Source organism: Sus scrofa, chromosome 8 (genome assembly GCF_000003025.6).
Source record: "Sus scrofa isolate TJ Tabasco breed Duroc chromosome 8, Sscrofa11.1, whole genome shotgun sequence".
Taxonomy (NCBI): domain Eukaryota; kingdom Metazoa; phylum Chordata; class Mammalia; order Artiodactyla; family Suidae; genus Sus; species Sus scrofa.
Genome location: NC_010450.4, coordinates 85,042,193 through 85,056,424, shown reverse-complemented (window position 1 = coordinate 85,056,424; position 14,232 = coordinate 85,042,193). Strand labels below are relative to the sequence as shown.

The window sequence follows — 14,232 nt, the reverse complement described above, 5'->3', positions numbered from 1 at the left end:
GTTTGCATATTTTGGAGATTAATCCCTTGTCAGTTACTTTGTTTGCAAATATTTTCTCTCATTCTGTGGGTTGTCTTTCAGTTTTGTTTTTGGTTTCCTTTGCTATGCAAAAGCTTTTAAGTTTAATTAGGTCCTGTTTGTTTATTTTTGTTTTCATTTTCATTACTCTCAGGAGGTGGATCATAAAAGATATTGTTGCAATTTATGTCAAAGGGTGTTCTATATTTTCCTCAATGTTTGATTGTATCTGGTCTTATGTTTAGGTCTTTAAACCATTTTGAGCTTATTTTTGTATATGGTGTTACAGAATGTTCTAATTTCATTCTTTTACATGTAGCTGTCCAGTTTTCCCAGCACCTCTTCTTGAAGAGACTGTCTTTTTCTCCATTCTTGCCTCCTTTGTCATAGATTAATTAACCACAGGTGTGTTGGGTTTACTTCTAGGCTTTCCATGCTGTTCCATTAATATGTATTTCTGTTTTTGTGCCAGTATCATACTGTTTTGATGACTGTAGCTTTGTAGTAAAGTCTGAAGTTAGGGAGCCTGATTCTATTTTTCTTTCTCAAGATTGCTGCGCTTATTGGGGATCTTTCGTGTTTCCATATAAAATTAAAAAATTTTTGTTTTATTTCTATGGAAACTGCCATTGCTAGTTTGATAGGGATTATTCTGAAATCTATAGATCACCTTGGGTAGTAGAGTCATTTTGAAAATGCTGATTCTTCCAATCCAAGAGCATGGTGTATCTTTCCACCTATCAATTTCCTTCATCAGTGTCCTATAGTTTTCAGAGTACAAATCTTTTACTTCTTGATAGGTTTATTCCCAGGTATTTTATTCTCTTTGATGTGATGGTAAATGGTATTGTTTCCTTTATTTCTTTTTTCTGAACTTTTATTGTCGGTGTATAGGAATGCAAGAGAGTTCTGTGCATTGATTTTGTATCCTGCAACTTTACCAAATTCATTGATGAGCTCTGGTAGTTTTCTTAGAGTATTTTTAGGATCTTCTATGTATAGTATCATGTCATCTGCAAACAACAGTTTTGCTTCTTCTTTTCCAGTTTGGATTCCTTTTATTTCTTTTTCTTCTCTGAACTATTTTTTTTAACTTTTAAAAAATTGAGATGTAATAGATATGTAGCATTGTATTAGTTTTAGGTGTACAACATAATGATTTGATTTAAATACATAATCAAAATAATCACCACAATAAAGCTATTTAACATACATCATCACAGTTACAATTTTTTTTCTTGTGATGAGAACTTTTAAGATCTATTCTCCTAGCAGCGTTCAAATATTCAGTACAGTGCTATTACCTATAGTCACCATGCTGCGCATACATCCCCGGAAATTACTTGTTTTATAGCTGAAAGTCTGTACCCTTTGACTACCTTCATTCACTCTTGACCCCCTCAAATTGGTTTGCATGAAGAATATTTTGCAAACCTGTTCATATCACACTCCCCAAGTACCCACTGTGTAAACCCTTTGGTGGCTTTCAAGCTAACAACAGACAAGCTTAACCAGCAGACAATGCACTCTGGGATCTGAATTTGCTTTCCTTTCCAGCTTCATCTTCGTCACATGACCCCTGGCTTCACCCTGTCTGGATTTTAAAACTAACATTTTTGTATTTGCAGCCTCACCAATGGACTTTAGTGAGGTGTGAAAGCAATTTAGTTGGTCAAGATCAGCATTTTATTTTAATGAAATGTGAAATGAGAAACACATCAGAGTGTTATTTATCAGAACTTTTTTTTTCAGTGATATGTGTACTGCATCAGGATGAAAGACCCATTTATCACCAAATATCACAGTGAAAAGAACGATGCCTTCAGCACACGATGTTCTCTCCTACCACTGAGCCTTGGAAGATGTTGCTCCCTCTGCCTGGGAAGCTCTGCCCCAACCCCTACACAACCTCCTGGACCCTTGCATCCATGCTGGGGTCCTACGGGCCAGGTGGGAGTGTGAGCATCTAAAGACTCCTTCCAGGCAGCACCACATGTAGCTGAGGAGAATTCAACATACCCAAGTGAGGAAGACTGAAAGGAAAGGCTATAAACAATCCAAGTATGTGACCTCAGGATGGCTTCTGACCATATCAAGCCAAAGTGGTACGTTGGAAGAAAAGATGGGAGGCAGAACCTGCACAAGTTCCTTCAGCCACCAGAGTGCAGCCTTCAGGACCTTTCCCACACTGTGAAAGGCAAACTGGAGGTTGACAAAATATGGCAAAGCTACCCTATTTAGAAAGTTTGTTCAGCACCCCAGGGGAGAGCCGGTCAGCATATTTGTAAAGGTAGTAGCTGTGAGGTGAGGAGGAGGGGGCAGCCTTGGAAACATTCAGGAAGGAGACTCCAAGGCTTGGTTACATTGCAATCTACCTCATGTATCTATTAGACACTAACTAGTTGCCAATGGGCATTTTACAGGTGACTTAGCTTCCAGAGCCAGTGTTAACAGGAGGAAGATCTTGAGGCTGGTTGGGAAAAAAAAAAAAAAAATTTGTTTCCACCTACTGGCAGAGTGTATATATTTATTGTTTTGCCTTTTGGGCAAGAAGAGAGTTCTTAGCTGTGCATGACCTGTGGGGTCATGGAAGCAGCTTTGCAAAGATGAGATAAGCTCTGATGAGCAGGTAAAGAAATGAATGCTCAGTTTCCTTGTCTTACCAGCTAAAGGCCACAGCTGCAGCCAGAACCTAGGAACTCAGACACCCAGGGCAAGGCTTTGTCCACGAAGCCACATGAGGTCAAAGTGCAGTTCCTGAACACGACCTATGTGAGTCTCCTCTTTACCTTCCTGGCCCCGCAGGCTCTGTTCCCCCTGCCACCAATTAACTACAACAATTAACCCCCCATCACCCCTTGGTTACTGAGACAGGTCACTGCTGGGGTCCCTGACTCCAACATGCATGTGACTAGAGTGAAATACTTAATGCTTTTTAAATGAGGATGTGGATTAGAGTTATGGTAACTGAAATAGTAAAAAAAAGGCAAGTATTAGAGCCAGTTGGGGTGAAAGGTGAAAGAACTTAATGGCTGACCAGGTGTGAAAGATAAAGAGGAAAGAAATATTAAAATAATAATAATAATAATAACTCAAGGCTTGAAGACAGGGAAGAAAGCCGGTACCCTGACCAAAATGGAGTCACAGGGGAAGGAAAGGTGTCCAGAGTCACAGGGAGGAAGACCATTAGCTCAGTTGGGGATAAATTAACTTTGACAAGAGGGCAGGATATGCATATGAAGACTCCCTGCTGATATGTCATTTGGGGGAAAAAAGGTTTTCTATCACCTAAGACAGTTTTATTTCCACTCTGAGTCAGAAAGATGAGCTGAGTAGTTACAGCAAGAAGGCAGAGGCCTGAAGAGCTGCACAAATTGCAGGGGAAAGTATCGACTGCAGTTTTGAACATCTAAGCTGGTACCTGGGGAAACCGGCACTCTCTCCCTCATATGTTCAGGCAGCAGAAGAGCAGACAGAGGGCTGGAAGGGGCTCTTTCTTCACTTCCCGTCATGCATCAAAACTGATACAACACAAAGCTGCTCCTCCAAACGGCCCTGCTGTGACCTTCTGCGGGGGCCAGCAGCCAGCTCCCACATCACAGCCCACACAGGAGAGGCTTACAAAGAGGTTGCCTGGAGAGGTTTGCTGGTGCAAGGGGAGCATCTTTTTAAGCTCTCAGAATGCTGACAGAGCTGCAGGAAGGCTGGCAGTTGGCCAGGGTAGAGCTGCTGACAGGAAAAGTGGAGAAAGAGTTGTGGAGAGGTGAAAAGAAAGAAGAGACAAGTCAGTCAGAGCCAAATGTAGGCTCAGAAGTGAAGATCGACCTAGTTAAGAGAAGGAAGGAACAGGTCAAGCTCCTTGAGTTCCCAGAAATGGAACTTCTGTGAAAGCCAGACTCACCACAGAGGATGACTTCAGGGAACCGAAGAGACACAAAGGCCTTGAAGTTCATCGAGTCCACCCCCAACACCCAACAGCTTCCTCAAACCCACAGACCCATCACCTCCACGGAGGAAGAGGCAGCCAGGAAGGTCACGTGACCCACTGGTGTTACAGGAGCGCCATCAGTGGCAGAATAGGATGTATACTCAAGGTTCTTTCTCAGCATTCCACACTACATCATAAAATCTGTAGGTGCAACCATGGTAAATACAAACCCCCACACTGCAGAGAGTCCTCCTGGGTGTCTGATAACTAGTAAACAAACTATAGAGGTGACAATAAGGACTGTCTCTGGTGAAATGTGAGAGGAAATTGAGATAAAGTCCCTATATAATAAAAATGGAATTGGGAGCCCACAAATAGGTCCATCAGAAATGGTAGGGTCCTAGGAGTTCCCACTGAGGCTCATCAGTAATGAATCTGACTAGTATCCATGAAGATGTGGGTTCAACGATCCCTGGCCCCACTCAGTGGGCTAAGGATCTGGCTTTGCTATGAGTTGTGGTATAGGTCGCAGGCATGGCTCAGATCCTGCACTGCTGTGGCTGTGGTGTAGGCCAATAGCTGCAGCTCCAATTTGACCCCTAACCTGGAAAATTCCATATGCCACATGTGTGGCCCTAAAGTAAAATTTAAAAAAATTTACAAGGGCCTAATCTTTAAGTTATACAAGCAACTTATACAACTCAACAGCAAAAAAGCCAACAACCCAGTGGAAAAATGGGCAAAAGACCTGAATAGACATTTCTCCAAGGAAGATCTACAGATGGCCAACAAGCACATGAAAAAGTGCTCAACATCCCTGATTATTAGAAAAATGCAAATCAAAACTACCATGACATACCACCTCACACCAGTCAGAATGGCCATCACTAATAGGTCCACAAATAACAAATGCTGGAGGGGGTGTGGAGAAAAGGGAACCCTCCCGCACTGTTGGTGGGAATATAAGCTGGTACAGCCACTATGGAGAACAGTTTGGAGATACCTTAGAAATCTATACATAGAACTACCATATGACCCAGCAATCCCATTCTTGGGCATATATCTGGACAAAACTTTCCTTAAAAAAGACACATGCACCCACATGTTCATTGCAGCACTATTCACAATAGCCAAGACATGGAAACAACCCAGATGTCCATCAACAAATGAATGGATTAGGAAGAAGTGGTATATATACACAATGGAAAACTACTCAGCCATAAAAAGAACAAAATAATGCCATTTGCAGCAACATGGACAGAACTAGAGAATCTCATACTGAGTGAAGTAAGTCAGAAAGAGAAAGACAAATACCATATAATATCACATATCTGGAATCTAATATACAGCACAAATGAACTTTTCCACAGAAAAGAAAATTACGGACTTGGAGAATAGACTTGTGGTTGCCAAGGGGGAGGGGGAGGGAGTGGGATGGATTGGGAGCTTGGGGTTAATAGATGCAGACTATTGCCTTTGGAATGAATTAGCAGTGAGATCCTACTGTGTAGCACTGGGAACTATGTCTAGTCACTTATGATGGAGCATGATGATGTGAGAAAAAGAATGTATACATGTATGTGTAAATGGGTCACCATGGTGTACAGTAGAAAAGAAAATTGTATTGGGGAAATAACAATAAAAAAAATCTTTTTGAAAAATTAAAAAAAAAAAAGAAAGAAATGGCAGGGTCCCAACTACCAAGATCTCTGATATCTGTTCTGGTCTCCTCTGTGGCTCAACCCCCTACTTCCCCTCCTAGGTCCTGGCTGTCCCCCAGAACCAAGGAACTCAAACAAAGAGTTCAGAGACGAGAAATTAATCTTGATTTTAACCCCTGTATGTGAAGCGTGGTTGCTCCAGGCTGAGTTTGACTTCACTAACCAGTCCCTCTACAGCTGAGGCTCTGCTTCCTTGGCAAGCCCTTGACTCACATCCATGGAAGCAACCAAGACAGCCACACTTGCCCTTTTCAATCCTAAAGCCTTGGTCCCAGTCTTTTATTCTGAATGCTATACCCTACCTGCCATCTCAAAACTCTGGAAGAGCCCCCAGCATGGCCTCGCTTCCTCTGAGTCTTCTCCCCAACCTTGACCCCAACATCCCAAGCCTGGCATGTGTCTTCAGGGCACCTGTTGCCCATTTTGCCCATGGTGGCTTGATGTTTAGACAGAATCTGTTCTGTTCTCTGGGTTCATAGTATTTATTTGTCCTGCCCCCCTTCTCCCTAGACCTTCACTATCTTCCAAATTTCATCATCCTGGCCCAAAGAAGATACTGACTATAATCTGATTTTGGAAGCAGAAAATAAAGGAAGAACAAAGATAAGAACTAAAAGCTAGGGAGGAAATACGGCTTCTTTTAGAAAGAGTTATTACTAAATACCTAAAAAAGAAGCCTAAAGATGAGGAACTCTTCAGGGTAGGCTAGGTTGCGCTGCTGTTAACAAATTTACTAGGAAATCTCAGAGGATTAACCTAAGAAACTTTATGTCCTCCCTCGTCTATATATTCCTTATGTGTTGGGAGGTGGGAAAGAATTGCTCTAAGTAGGAACTAGGGATCTGGGCTAAAGGAGGCCCGACTTCTTGAAATTTCCTCAGGACACAGTTTCCTGGACTTCCTAGCAGGTGGAGGGCAGCTAGAGGATCACAAGGGGTTTGCACAGCCTTGGCCTGGAACTAATGCTATCACTTCTCACAGCTCATTAGCTCGAGATGCACACAGGGTCCCGGCCATCTGCGAGGAGCTGAGAAGCCCAGCTTTTCCATGAGACCCAAAGGCCAGGAGACCTGGAGGCTGGGAATGCTACTAACACCCAAGGCACAATGATTCCAGTTGACAAGGCTCTGGAATTCTCCCAAATGGTTGTGTTCGCTGAAGGCCTAATGCACCTGCAATTGTGACAGTGCTTCTTGCTTTTGTTTGTTTGTTTGTTTGGCTGCACTTGCAGCACATGGACATTCTTGGGCCAGGAACTGAACCCATGCCACAGCAGTGACCCAAGCCACTGCACTGATAGCACTGGGTCTTTATCCCGCTTCACCACAAGAGAACTCCATGCTTCTCATTTTGAGCTGACAATAAGCAAAGCCGTTTGCAGTAAGTGTGATAAAAAAAGGAATGGATATGGACTAATTGAATGATGAAATGTCAGTGTGTGCGTTAAAAGCTGGGACCCTAAGGTATCTGAGAGTGGCTGTGAGGCTGCGATTTTACTTCCTTCTTCTGTTTTAGTTTTATTTTTTTGGCTAAAAGAGTATTTTTTAATGTTAGTTTTTAATACCCACCTTGTATTTAATGAACCAAGATTAAAAGTGGAGGATTTATCTCTCATCTTTATGGACAATCACATATAATATTCAAAAGCATAAAACAGCAGATATACCTTGTTAAAAGCAACTTTTAATGCTTCAATACAGCAACAGAATTGGAAATAGTAAAATCATATGCATCCATCTGATCAATATTGTGATTTAATTCTAGGATGTCACCTGCACTTCTAAACATATTTAATCATGTACTCACAGCCCTTTACAGATAAAGCCAGGGCAACTCAATGCATATATTAATTACAGCACCAGTTTACCTAGACCTGGCATTAAAAAGCTTTAAACTCTGACCACATAAACTGAACATTTTGACAAGAGGACAATAAAAATAATGAGAAAAGAAAGCTATTGAATTAGTCTTTATTATTGCTTTCACTTCTTCCTCATATTACATGTCGAAAAAGCTTTGAGTTATTTATTTACATCTAACTCACAGACAAGGCTTTTATACACTTTAAAAGCCTGAGCTAGGATGCCGACTGCTGTAATTCTGTCCATCTGATTTGCCTGGAGCCATCTGAGGGGTGTGCTAGCACTGGGCTCTGCAGAGTCTCATCAACTCACATCAGATAAGCATCAAGAAATACAAACCATCAAATACGTCTCTGCTACTTTCCCCAAATGAGGTTTATCAAGCAACTCTTTCTCCACTGAGATCACCCCAGAAGTGAAGTGTCTTGGCAAGACAGAGTCCTCAACACCAGAAGCCCGTTGTTTGAAAGACATTTTCCCAAAGCATCCTCTGCCCCAGGCACCTCCCTCTTCTAAGTACTTCTAGCCCCCAGGGAGAACTACAAACCTGAGCTGGGCCTCCCTTCTACAGCTCTGAGGGAGCATGGGCACAGAACAAGCAGCCTGACGATGGAATTTAAGATGCTTCTTAATCCTGAAAGCTCACACATACTAGTATTGATTTTAAAAAAATCATTCTCACCCAGGTTGATAAAACCTTACTGTCATTTTGGCACAAACCAAAGTGACCCTTTTCATAGCACCTGCTGTTCTCCAGGGAATGGTTGCCAAACCAGTATTATAAATTTCAGAGAAAAATATTTAAGAAGACTATACTCAGGTTTACAGAATACATAGCCAATGGCGTAACTCACAAATATACAGGAAATTAGAACTTAAGATATTTTTATCAGATCTGCTAGAAGAGCAAAAAAATTACAAACTCTTGACTCATTAATTTTTCTAGATATATTTTCTGGTGGGGAAGAACACAGTACTGATTTAAAAAAGAAGACTTGGGATGAAAATATACTTGCGAAAGAGAAATCAGTTCAAAAAATTATTCCAGTTGAATAGATGCCTGTTTCATAAACAGAAAAACTGAAGGAGAAAAATTATATGACTTGTTCAAGTTTCTGAAGTGGATTTGTGAATGCAGCAAGAAATAGAATGCTTTTCTCCCAACTTTAATTCAAATATCAAATTCGAGATGTTTTGGGTATTGATCTGTAAAGATTAAATTTTTTAATCTTTGTAAGATAATATTGTACACATTGTAAGGAAGATTCTAACTAAAGGGTGAAAATATCTTTTTTTTTTTTTCAAAAAGGTTTCTATGTACATTTCAAGTCTCCAGCACCCTGTCTAGATTTCTTTTTCTCTCTCTTTTTTCCTCTTTCTCTTTTTTTTTTTTTTTTTTTTTTGTTCCTTGAGATTCTCACAGAGTGAAATAAAGGGAAAATGAGATTTCATGAGAGGACACTTCTGACCTAGCAAAAGAAGATTTTTAACACAGAGAAAAATTGAGACAGATCTTTAAAGAGGGGGATGGGAAATGTTACCATATTGTTTTGCTTTATGTGGATGTAAGGAAAAAGTTATCAAGTTTTTTGTTGCTTGAACAAGGAAAGGGATTTTCTTATGAGGCCCTGAAAGGTTTTATAGTCGAAAAGTAATGTGAAAAATAATAACGTTTGCCACTGAATGATTGTTATAAGGCTCAGCACCTTCAATAAAAAGATGCTTCTGTTCAATTTCCAGTCACATCAAATTCTCATTACAAGCAGCTAAATCCCATCTCTCCATGAGCAAGACTGTATCAAAAGTAGCAGCTTTATGCATTAAGTTTTGTAACACACACTTACATCCCATAGATCCCAGGTCACAAAGCAAATTCTTGGATGTTTTCCCCTCAGTGGATGACAGGCTTGGATGCTAAGCTTCAATGAGCCCAGGAGCAGGGACCACTGGTGACTAAGATGCCCTTGAATATAAGAAAGAAATTCTGTCCCTCTTTGGAAACAGAATGGTCCAGCTCCACCTTTGTGTTAAAGAAAAAAAAATTAAGGGTTGTGAAGAGTTAAATTCAGAATCCATGAGGAGGAAAATCAGAAAAGTAATAAGGTCAAAAAAGAAAAAAAAAGAAAAAGTCCCTATGGTAGAAAACTCAAAAGCCTGCTTAATAATTTCCATGCCAGGCTCTTATGTTATTTGGCAATGTTCGACATTGCTACCTTTCCTTCCAAGGTCTGCTGAGAGAATAAAATGCCAATGAAGTTAAGTTCCCACACTGACCGTGGCAATAAGGAGAGGAAGGTGCAGACTCTAATGATGAATGCAAGGGTTCAAAGCCTGAGCCCTAATTCAAAGCATAACTCACCTTAGCAGGGCAGAGGCCAACGGACTTGACCTTAGATGGCTTTACCCTTTAAAGAAATCTCTTTGTAGCAGTGAAGAGGCCCTCCAGTAGGCAGAAAGATGAATATCACTTTCAAACCAGAAAATAGGTCAACTGATGTGGCATAACGAAAGCTGGATATTGTCGATTTTTTAAGGCAGTAAAGCTGAAAATGAAAGCTAAAATTCAAGGAGTCAAGAATGATATGTTTTCTTGTTGGCATCGTGTCTGTCTTCATACTTAGGTCTGTAGTTTGCTATGCCTGGAAAAGTTGGCTTCATTTTAAGACTTAAACCAAATCCAAGTAATTAACAAATGGTACATGCTTATTTATACTGTTCATGAATAAATGCAAACTGTACTCCAGAATAGGTTAATTGAAGAGGAATTAGATGACAGAGCTGGAAAAGAAACAGCAACAGTTGGATGGTTTGAGGATAAGAGAAATAAAGGTATTTATGATAGGAAATTATAATCCAGTTTATAGTTACATTGTAAATAATAATTATCAATTCATATATACAGACCAGTGAAATAGACTGCAAAAATGGTCACAATACTTTGTAGTGCCTCCAAAAATAAACGGAGTCTATTTGCTCACCTTCAAATATAAACTGGTGTTGTAACTTGCTTTGGCTAATAGGAAGTAGCAGAAACTATATTCTCCCAGTTCTAAAAATAAACCTCAAAAGAACGTGTAGTTTCCCCCCACATCCTTTTCCCTCTCTATCTCTCTCTCTCAGAACTTGCCACCTCCACTTGAACAAGCCGGAGCCTGCCTGGTCTAGACTTTACAGCCAAAGGAATCATTGCACAGCAATTGCCCTTGCTCCAGCCAACAAAAAGCCAGTCCTAGAAGCAGAGCCACTTAGGTGACCAGCAGCTGACCACAGACACAGAAGTAACTCCAGCTGTATCAAGAGAAGAACTACTCAACTGATCATAGACCAAACTGTTGCCCTGCAGAATTATGAACTAAATAAGCAATGGTTATTGTAAGCCACTGTTTTGTGGTGATTTGTCACACAACAAAAGATAGAGGATAGAATCCATGTATTCTAAGAAGCTCCATAGAAGCATACTATTTACTCAATTTGCCAAAATGTTATCAACTATTAACTATGTACCAGGTGTGCTGACATAGCTCAGTAATGGTGCACTGGGGAGACAAGCCCTCCATACTGGAGATGCTCAGAAGACCTGCAGTGGAGGTACTTGGGTGAGGACTTAAAGTATACTTAAGAGTAGGCGAGACGAAGCAAGATGGAGAGGTATTTCAGTGATAGAGAATGATAAATAGCAAGGTATAAGCAGGAAGATGCAGGAATTTACATTAGTAGAATGTAAAGTTTTGGTTAGGAAATGAGACTAGCAAAGTGAACAGGAACTAGACCACAAAGCCTTTGGATGTTTTCATATCACCTTGGAGAGGCATGTCTTGATATGGGCCTAGGACTGTAGTTCTCAAACATTAAAGTACATGAAAATCATCTGCTGGTGGTATTAAGAACAGAAATTTCTAGGGCTCTACTGCCCATAAATTCTGATCCAGTAACCTAGTGATGGAGCCCAGACTTTGGGATTTAATTTTTTTAGTATGTTATATTATTTATGTTAGTTGTCTTCCTCTTGTTTTGTTTGTTGTTGTTGTTGTTGCTGTTTTTTCTTTTTGGCCATTCCTACAGCATGCGGAAGTTCCCTGGCCAAGGACTGAACCCATGCTATAGCAGAGACTACACTAGATACTTTAACCACTAGGCCACCAGGGAACTCTACTGCTTTTTCAAAATATATAACCTCATGTCCTCCAATGCATATATTAAAAATACATCTACATGCGTTATAATGCTCACTGAAAACTAGCTTGAAACTGGCAGAAAACTCCTGTGCATGATCTCCTGCAGGAAAGATACACATAGAATTGGGGAGGAGGAAAATAGTAAAGAAAAAAAATCCCACCGAAAAGAATAAAATAACTAGGAACAAATTTAACCAAGGAAGTGAAAGACCTATATTCTGAAAACTATAAAACATTGATGAAAGAAATTGAAGTTGATACAAAGAAATGGAAAATATCCCAATCCATATCTTGGATTGGAAGAATTACTATTGTTAAAATGTCTATACTACCCAAAGCAATCTACAGATTTAAAGCACTCCTTATCAAAACCCTACCATATTTTTCACAGAGCTAGAACAAACAATCCTAAAATTTACACAGAACCACAAAAGACCTTGAATTGCCAAACAATCTTGAGAAATATAAAGAGCTATAGGTATCATGCTCTCTGACTTTCTACTATACCACAAAGGGACAATAATCAAAACAGCATGGTACTGCACAAAAAAATAGACACATAGACCAGTAGAACAGAACAGAAAACCCAGGAACCAATCAATACACCTATGGCCAACTAATCTACAAAAGAAACAAGAATATACATGTAGAAAAGACCATCTCTTCAATAAGGAGTGCTGGGAAGATGGGACAGACAGCTCCATGTGAAGGAATGAGATTAGATATTTCCTCACATCATGTACAAAAAGAAACCCCAAATGGTATCTAAATGTAAGACCTGAAACCATACAACTCCAAGAAGAGAACATAGGTAGAACACTCTTTGACATAAATAATAGCAATATTTTTCAATCTGTCACCTAAGACGAAAGCAAAGTAAAAATAAAATAAAACATAAAAATGTTTTAAATGTTAAAATTAAATATCAAAATGAAACATAAATAAAAATAAAATAAATGAGACCTAATTGAACTTAAAAGGTTTTGAACAGCAAAGGAAACCACAGACAAAACAAAAAGACAACCTAATGAATGGGAGAAAATATTTATAAATGATATGACCATCAAGGGGTTAATATCCAAAATATATAAACAGCTTATACAATTTAGTATCACAAAATAACAAACAACCCAATTAAAAATGGGCAGAAGACATGAATAGACATTTTTCCAAATAAGACATACAGATGGCTAACAGGCACTTGAAAAGATGTTCACTACTGTGTTAGAGAAACACAAATCAAAATAACAATGAGACATCACCTCATACTTACCAGAATGGCTATCATCAAAAAATCTATAAAAACAAATATTGGAGAGGATGTGGAGAAAAGGCAACCCTTGAACACTTTTGATGGGAATGTAAATTGGTGTAGCTACCGTGCAAATAGTATGGAATTCCTCAAAAAACTGAAAAGAGAACTACAATATGATTCAGCAATTTCCTCCATGGGTATATTTCCAAAGAAAATGAAAGCACTAATTAAAAAAGATGTATGCACCCCAATGTTCACAGTAGAACTATTACAATAGCCAAGATATATAAGCAACCCAAATGTCCATCAATAAATGTAAATGGATAAAGATATAGATACAGATAGATAGATCAATAGAGAGATAGATATAATGGAATATTACTCTCCCATAAAAAGGAATGAGATTATACCATTTGCAAGAAGGTGGATGGACCTGCAGAGTACTATGCTCAGGGAAATAAGTAAGACAGAGAAAGAGAAATACTCTTTGCTATAATTTATACGTGAAATCTAAAAAATAAAACAAAGGAATGCATGTGGCAAAACAGAAACATGCTTACATATATAGAAAACAAACTAGGAGTTCCCGTCGTGGCACAGTGGTTAACGAATCCGACTTGGAACCATGAGGTTGCAGGTTCGGTCCCTGCCCTTGCTCAGTGGGTTAAGGATCCAGTGTTGCCATGAGCCGTGGTGTAGGTTGCAGACGCTGCTCGGATCCCGCGTTGCTGTGGCTCTGGCGTAGGCCAGTGGCTACAGCTCCGATTCGACCCCTAGCCTGGGAACCTCCATATGCCGTGGGAGCAGCCCAAAGAAATAGCAAAAAGACAAAAAAAAAAAAAAAAGAAAAAGAAAACAAACTAGTGGATACCAGTGAGGTGAGAGAAGGGGGAGGGCAAGATTGGAGTATGAGATTAAAAGATGCAAATGACTATGTATGAAACAGATAAGCAACAAGGTTATATTGCACAGCACAGGGAATTATAGTCATTATTTTATAATAACATAAAACAGAGTGTAATCTGTAAAATTACTGAATCACCGTGCTATACACCTAAAATGAATATAATATTGTAAATCAATTGTACTTCAATTTTTAAAAAATGAAAAAAAATTATATGGATGTATATGTATTAACATATAAAATAAAACTGTGTCTTTTTCACTGAACATTGTCATTCTGCATGTAACAGTCTATATCAGAGTTAGGAAACTTCAGCTGTCAAGAGCCGATAGTAAATATTTTAGGTTTCCTGAGCCATATTGTTCCTGC

The 14,232-nt window shown here is 39.5% G+C and overlaps 1 protein-coding gene across 11 annotated transcripts in view; it reads right to left on the bottom strand.

Moving 5' to 3' along the window:
- INPP4B (inositol polyphosphate-4-phosphatase type II B) overlaps positions 1-14,232 on the bottom strand; it is a 743,160-nt gene that overhangs the window by 498,776 nt on the left and 230,152 nt on the right. The window contains exon 1 of one of the 11 annotated variants that reach the window (XM_021100670.1): positions 3,920-4,409. The exons of the other annotated variants lie outside the window; for them this stretch is intronic. The gene's annotated coding sequence lies outside the window, so the exon portion shown is untranslated. Of the gene's footprint in view, positions 1-3,919; positions 4,410-14,232 lie in introns of those variants that run through there. 11 annotated transcript variants of the gene reach the window in all.